The 12151-nt window shown below is 37.4% G+C and overlaps 2 long non-coding RNA genes across 2 annotated transcripts; both read right to left on the reverse strand.

Moving 5' to 3' along the window:
• Nucleotides 1–1137: 1137 nt before the first annotated feature.
• Nucleotides 1138–5562, reverse strand: LOC136048235 (uncharacterized). Its single transcript, XR_010622161.1, has 3 exons — nucleotides 5481–5562; nucleotides 2837–2880; nucleotides 1138–1156 (listed from the first exon to the last, which is right to left on the reverse strand). It is a non-coding gene; the product is annotated as an uncharacterized LOC136048235 (long non-coding RNA).
• Nucleotides 5563–8315: 2753 nt separating this feature from the next.
• LOC136048233 (uncharacterized) lies at nucleotides 8316–11874 on the reverse strand. The gene is made up of 3 exons (XR_010622160.1): nucleotides 11749–11874; nucleotides 8991–9101; nucleotides 8316–8356 (listed from the first exon to the last, which is right to left on the reverse strand). It is a non-coding gene; the product is annotated as an uncharacterized LOC136048233 (long non-coding RNA).
• Nucleotides 11875–12151: the final 277 nt, after the last annotated feature.

Below are 12151 nucleotides of genomic sequence, written 5' to 3' on the forward strand. Positions count from 1 at the left end.
AGATCATGAGCTGTGTGAATAATTATTGGTGAAGAGTAGAAGCCTTACTCTGTCACTTAGCTAGAATGACCTATATAGTTCATATCAGTTAACTCTCCTTCCCAGAGGCTCCCATTAGAACCACATAAGTTGATCTTTGCCATTTTTCCCTGCTTTCTTCTCATTTTCTCTGAGTTTCAGTTTTCAGTGCAAACAAAAGTCAAAAGTGAAATGACACCAGACTTCACAGTGAAGACGCATCTAGTTCTCATAACTCATCTGTGTGTCTTGCAGTGGGAGTCTACAGAAAGGGATGGAAGGAGGAGAGGTGACTGATAATTCCTCCAATATGTAAACAATTAAAAAAATACATCTTCTCCTTAACTCTGTGTGGACATTAGCTTAATGGTATTAAAAAGTGGAGTAGAGGTTAGGAAAATATTTAAAGATTAGTTCAGGAAATGCCCTCAGTAAACAATCTAGGAAGCTGGTGGAATTTTTCCCTGGGAATTTTTATGAAACAAATACTTCTTGGGAATTATTCAGATATATTCATCCTACCTCAGTGCAAAGCATTGAACTGGACACTAGGAGTTTCTTCTCTGTTCTGCCTTTCCTCGAGATATAAATTAGAGCTGAAGGAACTGCATGACCAAGCCATAGCTCCCAACCACATTATATATGACTAATTGGTTCAGCAATATCAGAGAAATGCTCCTTTTCATATTTTTAAAGTGGCAAGCTTCAGAAATCTGTCAGTAAAATAAAGCCTGTAAGAGAGCATTCCATCTGGGCAAACCTTTTTTCCCGTATGTAAGTTCCAGTGAAATGTTTTATGTATGTATTCTTTGGAAAACATCTAGCAGAAACAGCTGTGTGTGCTGCCCACCTGCTAAAGCCTACAATCTAGTGTTATTTCAATTAGATTTGATTGCAGGAAAAGTTTATGAAACAGCTATCAATGATTTCATGCCATCTGGCTTCCGCTTTTCTCCTGTTTAGAGAAACCCTGTGTTTACATTGATTGGCCTTCTATATATACAAGCATGATTGAGTTTTATTATTCTTTTTATTTGTCTGATAGCAGTGTGCTTTATGCTGTACGAACTTACAATGGAAGAGAAGCCATCAAAGATTCAAGCCGTGAAGTTCAGCTTAGATGTATACAAGGCTTCATCTGAGGACATAGCAGAACAGAAATTGTATTTATGAAAGTCTGATTTATTAATTAGAATAGAGAGTTTCTACTGAGGGTAAAACACACTTCTTTTTTTTGGTCATGTAATAAATTCTAGAGTGATACAGTACTGTGGTTCATTTCCAGAGTCAGCAGAAAGAAACAGAAGCTTTATGAGGCATGGTTCCAGCCAAAGTCACATCGTGAGTGGGGTTGATTACCTCAGGAGACTCTTTTCTCTCTTCATCATCATGAGAGCTTAGACAGCCAACCTAGTTTGGAGGCTTACCTTCTCAACTTCTAAAATCAGTAGAAGATTTTAGAAAAAAAGGAGAAGAGTCCTCCCTTGACTACTAATTTCTCTGGCAATTTTTAAACTTCCATTTTAAAAATGCCTTCCCATAAGCTATTTTTGCTTTTAGCAGCATTTAAAAATTCTTTCTCATGTCAGGTGGAATCTGAATACATTAGTCTTTTAAAATGCTAACATCATTTTTATTTTTCTTCCCAGATTCTTCATGCTTTTGTTGACAGTGAGGATTTGGTATGTAAAAGCCAATATGAAACTGGCTGTCTCATTGGCAGAATAAATTCCTCTTCTAGCTTTGACTTGGACTCAATTATGGCAGGGTTTAACACTGGTTTAGTTAAACTTGATGTTTCAAACTGAAACAGAAAGGTTCATCCCTGTTTTGATGAACCGCCTCTAGAAAATAACACTGCAAACTGACCCAGCCATCCTTTGTGTTTGTCCCTCCTGATATGAACCAAATTTAGGAACATGACTGGACTCTGGAATTAATATCATCTGCTCCCACTCTGCTTACTTAAAGTTCGCTTGTGCCACTTGCCTCCTCCTTTGCAGAAGGATAACATGTTGTGTGAGGCTTGCAGAAAGGCTGGACATATGTTAGGTTGTCAAACTCAGTGGTCTGGAGGAATCTCTTCTCTTTGGAAATGCTATAACCTTTTGAAACTTTGTAAAAATAAGAGCATTCTTCCATTAGAGGATACAGACCTCTTCTAAGCTGACATTTCAGGGTTTCTTCTATAGCCGTGTACCTGCCTGGAATGCTAGATTGGTAGAAAATAGATTAAGAGAATTTGGATAAAACCGGTGAGAGAGGGAGTAAGAGGGGGTGAGAGGCAAAGGGAGACTTTGGTGGACAGTGTCTCCCATTAATTTTTGTGTAACATTTCATTGCTTTGTGCAACCACAGTGCAGGGATTTCCATGTTATAAACCAGTGTGCAAGCATATGATGAAGCTTCAGAGGAAATTAACTGTTTACATGCCATGCAGACCTGGCGCCAGGTACTCACAAGAAGACATACACTCCAACTTATATGTCCTACTGTCTTTTAAGAACAGAGTGAGAACATCAGTTGTCTGTGCACTTTCCTTGCTTTCGCTATTGCAACAACTTTTCAAACATTTTACTCAGAAAAGAAAAATGACAGAAGCCAGGTGGGAAACAATATACTGTTACTGCATTTTTAAATCAAATATTTGAAGACAGTGAACAATTCTTTTCAAACCCAATGAAAGAGGGGGAAAAGACAAACACATTTGCTTTTGCAGATTCTCTTATGAATTATTTACTACTTTGCTAAGGCAACTTATGCTAATAATATTGTAATAAGCAGTGCAGCTCTGACTTCTGTTTGGCTGAGGACATACCTGGGGAGAACTCAGGAAACATTGCTTCAACTTCCCAAAATTCTCTGAAATACAAATAGTATAATGAACCCAGTATTTCTGAAGGTATATTAATGTAAAAGGATATAGAGGATAGCTCAAGTTTAAAGAGTATCTAAACAGTGATGAACATTTTTCTTCTTTGTTTTAATTATTAACTTGCATGACCAGTCTACATAGTGTCTAGAATAAATATAATCAAAGCTATCTTTAAAAAGGCGGTGTCTGTAAGCACCTTTAAATATAAAGGCAGTGAACCTTACTCTGACAGACTCAGGATCTACCTGGGCCCAGCCTTGCTCTTTCTTTTTTAAAGGGTAAAAAATTGAAGCATAGGAATAGACATGCATACATCAAAGAGAAGGGTGTTATTTACAAGAGTAGCACTCTGCCTTGCTGTAAGCAGCTGTAAGACATTTTGTCTATCTATGCAAGAACATCTAGGAATCAAAATCAGAGACATTTCAAACCAGGGAGTTTAGGAAGCTGAAAGACTTTGGGTATCTGAACTTCAGTGATTTACTTCAAACTCTTGTATGAGGCTGTGGAAGAACCTGTTTTTGTCCCAGACCTTGCATGGCCCAGCTCAGAACTCTGTGCGGAGGTGAATCTTTCTGTAACTGACTGTACACTTTGAAACTATCTGTTTAAGATGTAATTATCAGTAGATTAATTCATATATACCCACATGTATATATAAATGCTTTTAAGTTCCTAAATGACAAAATTGACATTTGTCCTCAGTGCTAATTCTCTGGACTTGGTGGGCCAGATTATGTGTAAAGTAATGAACATGAATCCAAGTCTTAGCAGGAATAAGGTTTGATCACAAAAAAAAAAAAAAAAACAAAAAAAAAAAAACCAACAATCTCTATAACTGCCTGTTCTATGAAATGTAACAAAAGTGAAGAACACCCTGTAAAAAGTGGAAGAACACCCACCCTCACTAACACAGAAAACAACAACCCTGGTGACAAGCTAATACAAATATTCTGAAAGAACTTGAGTTATTACCATGAAAAGAATATCAGCAATACAATCGGCAATTTGAGGAACAGAGACCATCATTAAATAAATACATGTGCAAAACAGAGTCTAGTATTATTGCCAAAAATAGACCTGCAGAATATGGAAGTGATTAAGCTAATTCATTTGAAAACTTTTTCTTAATCTGAGCCCATCTGATCTGAGATGTTCAGTAGGAACAAACAACATTAGGTATACATATATATAAATATATATATTCTGTCTGTATTTGGAATAGATTTCAAGTGTAGGAAAGTGGATGAGAATCTGAAATTAAGCTTGGATCATTACCTCAAAAAAAAAAAAAAAAAAAAAAGAAAGAAAGAAAAGAAAAAAATCCAATAGAAATATTTTGTTACCAAACCTTAAACCATTATAGGTTTGTTAGAAAGTTAAAACTCAGATTTGTCAGGAGATGAAAATGGTTTGTGAAATGTCTTGAATAGGTGAAGGTATATTTATAATTCTCCACTGAACCCATGCAGATCTTTTTTTTTTTTTTTTTTTTTTCTGCGTGGTTTCAGAGTGATATGAAATAACATTTTGTGGCTTGACACTTTCATCTGTGTTTCACCATGGGAGGTTTTTATAATTCCGAATAGATCTTCCGCTGGTGTAAATTTTATTCCAGCTGAGCATCTGGTCCTTATTTTCACTGATTTTATATTAGTCAAATAAATAACAAAACTGTGAAGAAATATGTTCATAAAATGATCATGGTATTCAAAATATATTGCTTGAAAAGAATTATATCAAAACAGATAATGGATTACAAAGACGAAAGATTTCCCTTGTCCTGCCCTATATTGCCATGTTAGACAACAATTTAAGAGAATAGGGACAACAGGAAAACTTGAGGAGTGCAGATCATTACATGGAACCTGATAGCAAAATTTACATCCATCTCATCATCTCTAACATCCAGAATATGACTTGTTCCTATTCTAATATATAGTGTGCCTCAGAAACCATCAATTTCTGATGTACTTTCTGTTGCCTATTGGTGTTAACTATGCACAGAACCAGCTGAAGAAGCACAGCCATTGCCTCCAGATGCCACATGGGCTGAACTACAGAAGAGTTAAGCACAGGTTTAGAGGACTGCCTTCTTGAACTTGCTTGGTGTTCATACAGGGTCTCTGCAAGTGCATAAACACACACTGCACTGCCAGAACCATAACTTCACATGGTGTTACAATGAGACACATACTCAAGTTTTCACTGTTAATATGTAGAGGTATTATGTAGCCCAGATTGCTGGGAGCCAGAGGTTACAAAGCACTCACACGCTTCATTGTTAGACCTGTCATAGAGCTCAGTCATAGAATCACTGAGTCATAGACTTGTGACACTGAGGGACATAGTCTAGTGGGCACAATGTTGATGGTTAAATGGTTTGATCTTCGTGGTCTTTTCCAAGCTTTATGATTCTATCAGTCTATGATACAGTTTGGAAAAGACTTCAGAGATCAACAGGTCGAACACTAGTCAACCCAACTTATTGAAACTCATCAATAAACTATATCTTTTATTCCACATCCACACCCTCAAGCAGTTAGAAGAAACTGAAGGGCATTGAGCAGCATTTGAACACAATGACCTTAATATTTAAAGTACTTCTTTTAAAAGTAAAGCTGTCCTTTGAAGAAAATACTGGGTGGTGTGCCATCCTGCATTAAATCTGATCTGAGAAAAAAAATCAATTAGCAATGAGAATGGATAACTCCAAGATACATTTTGCAACAAGAGGACAAGCATAGAGAGGGAAATTTAGAATGATAGCTACATCAAGCACAGCAGAGTTGATTAAAAATTTAGCAGTTCCACTGATGAATGTCCTAGTTCAGATTTGGAAAACATCTATGAACTTAATTTTCCACTGATTAAATAATCATTTTATAAACCATGTATAATTCATGTAATGTTAACTTGACTGTCTTGTGAAATATGACTGCAGCTAAACAGTTAACACATGCCCAGTGGAACAGGACTTGCAGCGTACCATTAGCATCAGCTGGACAGATCAACCCCTGATCTCAGCTACCTGATTCATTCACTTTTTCCACTGTAACTGAACATATCACTACAAATACCATATGAGGTGCAGAACCAGATCCCCAGTAAAAGAGTTTCCAGGTGAGATTTTAAAGGTTGTGCCTGCATCCAAGGTTCAGTATATTCATACAAAACCTGCACTTGACAGATGCTGAACAGCAATTGATCTTAGCTGTATCCTCAAGAAGTGAGGAGCAATCATAATTGATTCCAGAGGAAAAAGTATCCTCCAAAGTGAAAACTGGGATAAGGTTATCCTTCACTGACTTCTAGATGGTTGTGGTGTGAAAATATATTATGTCCTGGAAAAAATAACTCAGCTTTGCTGCAGAATAATTTCCACTGAAGTCCAGACACAGAATTAGCCATGCATCTATGGATGCAACTATGGATGATGTCTTTTTTAAAATGTATAGCAGCAAATTGTTTATTAAAAAATACTTTTACAGTCAGGCAAGAAAGATTGTCAATGGTAGGGTTAGAGAAAGCTTTGAATTCCATCTGTCTTGGTGAAAAATCTCAGAAGAACTAAGCTGGAAAAATGTGAATACACATAGACTAGAATTTAGGAGACCATTGATAATTATTAGAAGGGTATGCCAATCACCATAGTAGCAACTAAACTGGAGTTCAGTAGGCCTACAAAATGAGCAAGATGGTGTGGAATGTGGATGTGGTGGACTCACAGACCTCACTCATACTGAGTGAAAGGAAGATTATTTACTTTGTATTTAAATCAACAGAGAAGAGCAAAGAGAGATGTAAAGAGATTGGACATCCTGCATTAGGTCAACAAATACAATAATTTTTAATTACACTATTTTTTAATTAAACCAGAATTAAACTACTTCAACTGGCATTTTAAGATCTCTCTAGAAAGAATGAAACCTTAAAAATACTTAAAATCTTGCATGATTTCAAGTGTTTCTAAATGTGGTTTTTAGTTTCTTGCCAGTCAAACATTGTTTTCTTTATACTACAACCGATGTGAAGCAATCTCGCCTATTTTTGAAGGAATGGAAGAAATGAATATCCCAATTATAACTTTTCCAAGTGTTCTCATCATAAAACCAAGTAAAATCCAGCAAAGCTGGGCTGGCTCACAGCTTTGAAATGTGCTTGCGATTTGTTGTAAATATTGAAATCACATTTGCCTTGCAGTTTTGCCCGGGTTTCATTATGAGGTGTTAGTTTCACTGATGCCTCAAGGACTGTGAACTCAGATTCAAACTAGTGAGAACTTTGACATGCACATTTGCAAAATATTTGCAGTGAAGCATTGCATGGTTTTGGCTCTGCCTGATACCTCTGAGCAGCTGCCCTGGGTTCTAGAATTTGGAGGCATTACAGAAGCCAGAAGCATATTAAAAAAAAAAAAAAGATAATGTATGTGAACTACAGTCAGACTTCTCCAGACATCTTTCCAGTTTTCTTCACTTCCAATTCATGTGAAAATATCTTATTTTTCCCATCCTGCAGCAGATTCTGTGGTTAGTTTCTACGCTTGTTATCTTGCTCTGAAGATTAATAAAAGCTTGAGGGAAAATCACAGGATGGCTGAGGCTGGCAGGGACCTCTGGGCCCATCTGGCCCAGCCCCGCTCCAGCAGGGCCACCCGGAGCAAGTTGCCCATGCTCATGTCCTGGTTGTTTTTGAGGATCTCCAAGCAGACCTAGATGCCCTGTTGTGGATGTCCCTGCTTTGGGCAGGATTCGGAGCAGGTAACACTCCAGAAGTCCCCTCCAAACTCAGCCATCCTGAAATTCTGTGATCTGGACCTTGCTCACTGTCCAGAATTGACAAACAGAGGCAATGTTTCACCCTCTGAAGGTGAAAGGAGATGTTTAGATGGCAGATGTTCCTCAGCCCAGTTGGACCCCTGCTTTTTAAATCACCTTTTTGCTTATGGAGGCAGCAACACGGTCTCAGCTAAATGCTACAATGCTTGTTCTGTCACTGGGTGACATAATGTTGCCATGGCAATGCTTGGCAGAATTTCATAGAGGATTTCTGCATTTCAGATAATGGAATTTAAAAGGGCTTTGGTCTGAACTTTTCAGGGTCATTTTGAAACAGAAGATCCTGTCCTTTTATCTGTTATAATGAAAGGGCAGGGGGGAACACAAATCTGAAGCAGTGCAGTTGCAAGCAAGCCAGGGATAGCTACTTAAAACGGAGAGGAGTTGACCTTCAAGGCACACTAGGCATCCCCTCCACCCATTTATTTCTTTAGTTAAGCTTGAAGCTGTTCTGATGTTTGACTTTTCACTTACAGGCATATGCACTAAAGCACACACATCTCTTTGCAAATTAATAGCTATCATCTGTCATGTAAAATGGTGTTTCAAACTTACCTCACTGGCATTTACCAAGAGGTTTCCTCATCACTAGTTGTCGTTCTCAGGAGGATCAGGAAGTACTCTGAAAAATCAACGGCTTCTTTTGAATAATGGGAACATCTGCTTTTGAAAGTGATGTAATTTCATCGGATCAAATTTTTAATACACACTGTTTATACTCCGTTAGATGACTAAAAATATTTAAAGAGCTGTTAAAATGTCTGTAACTCATGAATTAAAATAATTATCATCTGAAAAGGGAGATTTAGTTTAGATGTCAGGGGGAAGTTCTTTACTGAGAGTATAGTGAGGTGCTGGAGCAGATTGCCTAGAGTGACTGTGGATGCCCTGCCCCTGGAACTGCTTAAGGCCAGGTTGGATGGGGCCCTGGGCAATCAGATCTAGTACTTGATCTAGTGGCTGGCAGCCCTGCCTGTGGCAGGGCTATTGGAACATTATGATCCTTCAGGTCCCTTCCAACCCAAGGCATTCTATGATTATGATTCTATGATTATGAAAAATCAGGTTTAAGTTTATCAAATTTAGCACAGAGTTGTTCTATCATGGGAAGTTTGATTATCTCTGTTAGGCAATAGAAATTCTGTGTGATTTCAATACTCTGATATTTTTCCCAACATCGGTGATGAAGTATGAACATTCTCATTTAAAGAAAGAATAAAAATACGAAGTGAGCTTTTATGTCAATCAGAAAATACCTGTTTCTTATAAAAATGATTTCTCTGGGACTTATTTCCTAAGGACTCAAGTTCTTGCTTCAAGAGACCCTTCAGGCAGAGAGCATGCAGAAGAATTACAGACCTATGGACCTGGTTGGGATACAAAAGAAAATATATAGTAAGCAGTAATAAAGTTAATCTCCAGATTTCTTGCCTTCAGGCAAATGCAGTTTGGCTGCTCCTCAGTTCTGATAATTCTTAGGAAAATGAGGAAGTCTTCAACAGTGATTTCCAAAGTTTGCACTGGTTTGGGCAAGTCTTTATCAGAGTAATTTGCATGAATTGGCACTATGTATTTTTTTATCTGCAACAAGTAAGTAGCAAGCAATCATTTTAATGAACAGATATTCCCAATGATACACAGATATTAATGTCAGCTCTTCAATATTTATTAAATAAGTGTACATTTCCCCATATATAACTGCACAAAAGTGTGTGATTTGTCCCAGAATCAGAGCACGTCCTGAACATTATTTCAAGATTGCGAGTAAACATGGGAAAACTGCAAGGCATTCTCACATTAACTTCTAGCAGTTATAGTTTAAATAACCCCATTAATGTGTGATACTACAAAGTTTATTACAGAGAGCCATGATGAGTGTAACGAGTGAGCAAATGGGAGTACTGCAGAATAAATAACATTCCTTTGCTTACAAACATCCCCATAAGTTACAATAATAAAGTGCATAAAGTGACAACCCATGAAGAGGCATGGTTCAGTTGGCTACACTAAACTTTCCTTCCTAGGCAATAAAAGAAGCTAAAATAAATTTTTTATGTGTAAAGTTAATTTTTCATTATAGCGACTAACAAAAATGCAATCAAAATGTCAGCAAAGGTTTTGGTTTGATTTAGCCCATTACTTTAAAAGATATTACTCATCTCAAAGGTGGTTTTTGACACTCTTAATGTGTTTTTGAAAAATGTTTTATTGTCTCCAGCTCAGACATTCGGAAAGTTTCCACCTTTGTAAATCAAGAGGGGAGAAGGCGGGGGAAAGTGCAGTTTTATGGGTTTGCTTTATCATAGAAAGATTTAGAGTCAAATGTCATTGAAACCTGTTTTGATTGCTTGCAAAAACTCATTTTTACTGGTGAGAAGAGGAGGGTAACAGTTTGCACTTGGGCCAGCGCTTTCTTCTTTGTCCAATAGCTCTTCCAAACGACAAATCCTGTTCAAAGCAATGAAATTTACCAGCAGACTAATCAAGCAGGATTTGTCCTGTAACAAAAATAAGCTTCCACATTGCATTTAAATGTAGTGTATAAGCTCGGGATAAGCTTTATTACTCAAGTTCCATTTGTTAAGGGCAGAAAACTCAGGCAGAATCCAGTCACTGCATAGCAGCTGGTGAGTTCTGGGAAGCTGGTCTGTGAGCTTGTACCTGTATGTCTTGAGTCTGTATATGGCAAAGCACGTGAATAAAATGGTGAACAATTAATACTGTGCAATTTTTGTTTCAGACTAATCATGCTAGTACTTTCTGTTCTGCAAGATTTCACCAGGAAATCTCCGGATCCTGTTGCTGCAAGTTGGAATTTTTATTTCATTAAGAAAAGAAGAAGAAAAAAAAGGAATTTTAAAAAAGCATTCTTTAAAATGAAATTTCAAGTGAAATTTGTCATTTTTTTCTGATGAAATAATGCTTTCTAAGGAAAAATAAATGGGTGGTTACAAGTATGAAAATGAACAAACTGCATTTTTTAATTTATGCTTTGTTTCAGTAAGGTCATTTTAGGTTTGGCTCGCTTACAGAAAACACAGAACTCTGCTGCAGTTCTATCATTTCAGCACTGTGTCATGTTATATCACATAGAGAGTTGCAAGAGAGGGACTAAGAAAGCATTACTTGCCATCTCTTCATCTTCACATGTTATGCACACCTGTAATTCTCTGCAGCCTTCTAACAGGAACCAACACTGGACCAATTAAAAGTAGTAGGATAATAGGTGGAATTGTGGTTTATGTAGCACAGTGGTGTGGGAATAAGGCAGTTGAGTATGGAGCTACATGTATCTGGGATTTTATGCTTTGTCAGATCCCTTTCCTCATTGCCGGAAGGAAACTCTTCCTTATTTCTTGATTTGCTGTGAAAGACTAAGCAAAAAAGTAAACTGGACTACCAAAACAAGCAGTGATACTCCATTTTTTAAATATACATTGGTTAGATACTGGTCAGTATAAGAGACACTGATATGTTACTCATTTTTCTAATACTGACCTTTCTTTCCTTCCATAGATTAGGGAATAATGAGTGTCACCATACAATTAGAATGGGATTCATCTCATCTGGTTTCAACCATCTAAATGTTAGGCATGAATCTATGTTGTTGTTTAGGTGCCCTCTGTGGTCTACAGACAGAAACAAGCACCTTTAGAGAGACATTCATCCCACCTGCCACAGAAATTCCCAAACTACCTTGGAATAAATGCTTGATTTTGAGATTGAAGTCACATAAGATGAATTCTACCCTAAGTCATTTATGGAAACCAGGGAAGTCCTTAGTTTCTGAAGCTTTCTCCAGCTGCTTCATACATGCAGTATTGCAAGTAATAGAGCAGCATGAAAATATATTATCAGTTCCCACCCCTCCCACCTCCCCCATCCCTGGATTTGATTGAAAATAATGATATCCTGCATAAGCATAGCATATTCTCATCATGATGCATGGGAATTTGTGGTGTCAGTACATAACTCAGTGAGAGTTCTGAGAATGTGCTCCATAAAGTTCAAGACCTCTAATCTCTAGACTAGTACATGGTGCCTGGTGAGTAACAGCCTTACAGCTGGAATGGTCTTTCCACAGCTTAGCAAGAGGTGAGGTTTGATTGATAATAGGTGGGGTGCTCACTTCCCTTTGAAACTGTTATAAATCAGTCATATAGCTGCAAAATAAAAAATAAAAAATAAAAGTCAGGATTAGCAGAGGATTTTTCAAAGATATTCGGAGGTTGGAGATACTGTATTGATGAAATTCAGAGGAAGAACTGGGCACTGGACTGTTTGTTTGCCAGCCTTTAAGAATTAAAAACTGATCAATCCTAGGTTCGTAAAGAGAAAAGTACACAGGCACAAAGGGATAGCCCAAGCCTTTTGCACTATCTAGGTCCTGCTGGAAAGTTTCAGTACTACTCACCTG

Source organism: Cyrtonyx montezumae, unplaced genomic scaffold (genome assembly GCF_038088225.1).
Source record: "Cyrtonyx montezumae isolate F1298 unplaced genomic scaffold, pur_monq_1.0 scaffold_2, whole genome shotgun sequence".
Taxonomy (NCBI): Eukaryota; Metazoa; Chordata; class Aves; order Galliformes; family Odontophoridae; genus Cyrtonyx; species Cyrtonyx montezumae.